The sequence below is a fragment of the Austrofundulus limnaeus genome, unplaced genomic scaffold (assembly GCF_001266775.1).
Source record: "Austrofundulus limnaeus strain Quisiro unplaced genomic scaffold, Austrofundulus_limnaeus-1.0 Scaffold711, whole genome shotgun sequence".
Classification (NCBI taxonomy): Eukaryota; Metazoa; Chordata; class Actinopteri; order Cyprinodontiformes; family Rivulidae; genus Austrofundulus; species Austrofundulus limnaeus.
The window spans coordinates 18,982-24,657 of record NW_013953113.1 but is presented as its reverse complement, the minus strand read 5'-3'; positions in this window follow the sequence as shown (position 1 = coordinate 24,657).

The window sequence follows — 5,676 nt, the reverse complement described above, 5'->3', positions numbered from 1 at the left end:
TGTCCGTCATTTTGACCGACAGGGTAAAAAAACAATCTGTCATGATCAGTTTTTACCCGTCACTTCCTTTTTTAAATGATAATGACTAAACATTCATATGTGGCTATTATCATGTTGGTTTTTTGCAGTTCTGCCTCAGATGCTGTGCCTGCAGGATTTCATTGGAGAAAATCTCATCAGCACACCTCAGACTACAGGTCACATGAGCGCCATGCCAACGGTGCTGAAAAACTGCACATCTGACCCACACCAGGCCCAACGCACAATGACGCACACACACTGTCCCGCTTTTGACTCAGTTACATTACAAAAAAATCTCAAGTTACGCACATCTGCACCAGTGGTTCTGAAGTTTAAACCCGCGCTCTGCTGCGACACTGTTGGAATAACAAGCACTACGTCAGCCAAAGGTTTAAAATCAGAAAACATTTCTCCAGTCAAAGTGATCAGATGTCAGCAAGACTTTATTTCCAAATCCCAAAGCTGTGGCTTTAGCAGGAGGAAATCCTGCAGCGCCTCACAGACGCTCCAAAGCCTCCTGTCCTCACTGCGCTGTCAGCTCCTGGAGATGCCTTCAGTACGGTGTCTAGATCTGAGATGATGATCAGATGAGAATCTTTTATTTATTTTAGATTAAATAAGACCTCCGTGATGTGGACCTGCTCCGTGCGTACAGCTAAAAATGTTTCTGTGAGTGTGATGCCACAGAGGTGTCTTGTGAAGCCTCGATGATTTCTCTCTGCCTGACCTGGCTTATTTATTAAGTCTTCCAGACTTAAGCCTGGTTASTTTAATAAGMCTGGTTACTTTAATAAGACGTGACAGCAGGTTGATGATTGTTCAATTTCAGTGCATCTTTTTCTGACAGAGTTTAAAAGGGTTGAAGATGCTGTGGGCCATAAATCATCATAAATCCTCCCTCATCCCTCCCAACAGCTCATATAAAGTATATAAACTACAATAACGATGGCTGGATAGTGTTTTTTCCACTCAACATCAGTGTTAAGTTGAGTAAAGTAGCAATTTGACTCTTGAAGCATTTTTAAAGTACGACTCAAAAATGAACACAAAAAAAATCACCCATCACTTTTGTCTGAATGTTAGACTAAGATCAGCTTATATTGAAAAAGTTGTCAGTCAATCCTTTAAAACGTTATGCACAATCTTATAAGATATTACAAGACATCACTCTCGAAATATGTGTTGTGAATATATCTCAGCTACTACCACATCAGATTTTACTGTACATGTTTAAGAGTGATAAAGCCTAGATTGTAAAAAAAAAATGAAACAGTATAATCTGTATCCATATATTTTGTTGTTCTAGAAAGATTGTATGTTTTTGTTTTGTTTTGTTAACTGAAGATTATTGTTTGAATTTATACTTGAGGAAAAAGGGGCAGATATAAGATTTTTTTCTTCTCTCTGCAGCCTTTCATTTCCTTTTATTGTATTTTATTTTTTACTGTACATAGAATTACTTTTGTTTTTTTAAGAAATGAATAAAGTTAGCTCAATGTTTGTGAAACCTAAAGTACAGACATTTTTGCATTTTCTAAGGTTATTTGCCTGTAGCAACATTTTGTAATTGAATTGGCTGCAAAAGTTCTTGAGTTGTAGCTACAGACATCCATTGTTGATAACCTGAAAGCTTGATTTAAATCCATCCAGTGATTCAAAAGATATTGTGCTAACAGATAAAACTGACTCCAGAGTAAAGGCAAATTTTTAAAAGATCTTGCACAATTATGTGTTTGGGTTTAATCTCAACTACTTCCACAACAAATTTTAGCCTAATATTTGTTAATTTGGGGGAGGTACAGTCATTTATGATTTTCATAAAGTTGTTGTRGCCATTGATCAATGGCTGTGGCAGCCACCTTGAATCTGGTTGACTCCAAAAGTTAACCATTTGTATATGAACATCCAATCGTTAATTTCTGGGAGTGTTGTTAAAAACTGGTGCTGAGGTTCAAACCTGTTAACATTCAGCGTAACACCCGCATGCTGTTTTGTATTCGTTTTATTTTGAAGTATCATATCTGTTTCCTGTTCAGTCTGTGTCCATGTGCAATGCATCAAACTTGACGTCTAAGCCCTCCTCTTTCGATTGACACCTCATTTGACCAACTGGGTTCAAGTTTCGCCTGTCTAGGGCCAATAATTTATCAGTGGTGACCAACTTCCGGTTTCNGTAAAAATTAGTTGTTCTGGTTTGTTTTCTTGTTCAGTTTGATCAAGTTGTTCAACTAAGTTTATGTTATTGGCCAAAAGGTACTTCCTGGTGTGTGAAGCGTCCTGCTGGAGGGTGGCATGATTTGTTTGTGTATAAACTAATACGGTATCAGAATTTTATATGTTTATACTTCTCATTCAATCACAACTAAATTTATTCTATCTAGGAGGCACAATTTATATGGATAGTATTTTTTTTTTTTTACAATAACAAGCTGGAATGAAAACAAGCAAAAATGAAATAAAAGTAACGACTTTCTATTTCTTGACTTTTTTAATGTAAGGAGTAGAAAGTACAGATAATTGTGTAAAAATGTAAGAAGTAGAAGTAAAAAGTAGGCTGAATATAAATTACTCAAGTAAAGTACAGATACCCAAAAATTCTACTTAAGTACAGTAACAAAGTATTTGTACTTGGTTACTTTATAACTCTGGTCCAGTACAGTTTATTGTTCAGATGAATCCCAAGACACTTGTAGTTGTCCACAGCCTCAATGTCCATACTGTTGATGTTTAGTGATTTTAAAGTAGTATGTTTCTGCTTGTGGAAGTCAGCCTCTTGTTTTTCCACTATTAATGTGGAGGTGGTTCAGTTTGAACCAGTCCACAGCCAGTTCTTGGTACTCCTCATCACCATCAGTGATGAGGCCGACTATTGCGGAGTCATCCGAGAACTTTTGTAGGAAGCAGTTGGTGGAGTTGTATGAAAAGTCTGAAGCGTAGATGGTGAAGAGGAATGGTGCCAGGACCGTTCCTTGTGGGGCCCCTGTGCTGCAGATGATCCTGTCCGACACACAGCTCTGAGTCCTCACATACTGTGGTCTGTTTGTGAGGTAGTCCAGAATCCATGATGCCAGGTGATGGTCCACACCAATAGACTCCAGCTTGTTCCTCAGGTAGGACAGATTGTGTTGAAAGCATTGGAGAAACCATAAAAAAAGTGATCCTCACAGTGCTCCCGCTGGTGTCCAGGTGAGAGAGCGAACAATGTAGCAGATGTATGACAGCATCGTCTACCCCAATGCCAGGCTGGTACGCAAACTGAAGTGGTCCAGTGCTGCACTTACCAGGTGGTAAAGCTGCATAAGGACCAGATGCTCCRGAGTCTTCATCAGGTGGGATGTCAGWGCCACCGGTYTGTAGACTTTAAKGTCCTTAGRGTGAGRCGTTTTTGARTGTAGWGCTTTTTTAAAACATCAGTGACTAACACAACCCCAATAAATTTTGTCAAGTAAAACATCTATCATTACAGAAAATGTTATGTAAAGGCATTGTAAATTCACATTAACATATTTAACCCTTTTCTCTATTTATATAAATTTACATTATTAAAAATATGAACCCAGCCACTTTATACATGTTTTTTCTTTTTCCAGAGATTTTTGGTCAATCATACCACAGAAATGGCTGCACTGATCAATGTGAAATTTAGTAGGAATGTAGATGACTCTGACCTACACTGCGCCAGCCAATGGTTTTACGATAGAGCCCATGTTAGATGGGGCTCCGTTTGAAAAGGGGGTGTCTGGACATTCAAAAATGCCTATAAGTCAAAACTATTCAACATAGGAGCTTTAGATTTTTTTTGTTGTTGTTTAGCTCTGATGAAGCTCTACCCATTGGGCCCACCAGTGAGACACCCCCCACCCCCCATCTGAAAGGGGGGTGTCTGAACATAAAAAAATGCTTAAAACTCAAAAAACTATTCAACACGGGAGCTTTAGATTATTATTATTTATTTATTATTTTTTTNGCCGCATCGGAGGAGTCTTTGGTTTTGGACGTCCTTCGTCGCGGCACTGTGACGTATGCGGCCGACAAATTCGACCTTCGGAGGACCCAGCCTGCCGTTTTGGACACAGCCAATGCTAAGGAAGACAGCTAACGCCCACAGGAAAACGTTTTCCACCATTTTTTTGGCCAGTTAGCTGACGAAACAGGCTGATAAGATGAAAATATATTTGTTATTAAGTGTTTTGAGTACTTCAAGACATGGAAGAGGGACTTTTGTGGCCAGGAGAAGTAACTTTATTTAGATAAAAAGACTTCCAGTCACCATTTTGAATTGCTAATTTGGACATATTTGAGGACAAATACAAGTAGGGGTCTCTGCGGACAAGTGAGTACATGGGGGCGTGCCACAAGGAAAGGTGATTCTAAAGCAACACACCTGATTTGACGGACTTTGTTAACGGGACACACCTGATTGGACAAGCAAAAAAAGGGGCGATATAGTACGGCACCACCTGATTGGACAAGAACAAAAGGGKYRWYAMYGTACGGCACCACCTGATTGGACAAGAACAAAAGGGGACGGCACCACTTTTTCTGGAGACCCCTACTTGGGTCACATTTGTCCTGGTTAACCTTAGTGTTGGGGTCAGGGTCAGGCTGTAAAGAGATCAAGCAGGGTCTAAGGATACCGTCATGTAGGTCTCGTAGCCCACAGTGTTTATGCTTTAGACACGCCCACTCTTGTGACACGCCCACTTTGATTCCACAGATAACACCTTCTCCACAAATATGCATCAAATGTCAGTAAAAAACAAATATTTTTTTTCGCTGCTGGTGGTTTTATAAGCTGTGTGGAATGTTAATACTATGACAGATATAAGGATATATTGTTTATTCTTGTGGTTTGGCTGGGTATTGGTGGAAATTTGGCTGAAAGTACAGTTTTGGTCTAAATATTTAGGCATATTAATATATATATTTAATTTAATCATGCTGTTATTAAATATGGATGGTAGAATGTGTTTTGTGGGGGTTATATCTTTAATTTGAGCCCAGAGTGATATCCATGTGTTGAAATTAGAGTGTTTTAGACAAGTGTACAGTTTGGACATATGTAAATGAGTACAAATATTCAAATGAGACATGTTGGATTGTACTATGAGTCAAATTGAAGAAATTTATAATTATTACAGATCAGTACTGATTTCAGAAACAACACCAGAGTAGTAGGGGTTTCTTATTATAATACTTTTATAATGTTTGATCTATTTGTTTTAATTGAAATAGAGTAGATACATGTCCGAATTATTAACAACACATAATTAAAAGCTGGGATAACATAAGCATGAGGTTTTTTGTCTGAATGCCTGTGATTCAGCCGTAGGCCAGCAGAGGGTGAACTCAGGCATTGAAGATTCCTGGACTGTATTTAACAGGGACTTCCTGTTTTTCATTCAGTGTGGTTTGGCTTGTCAATCCGGTGACAAATAAACCTCACTCAGATCCAGAATTCTGGTGTTGTATGACATTTATTTCTATCGCAGATCAGTTTATTTACCATTTGTGTTTTCATCTGATTGTCAGCCGATATTAAAACACGTATTTCTTACAAAATGCTGCCCAAATCAAATTCTGGAAGTGGTCATTCAACTAGATCTGTTACAAAAGGACAACTGATATTACCAACTTTTAAAAACTGTTACGGCC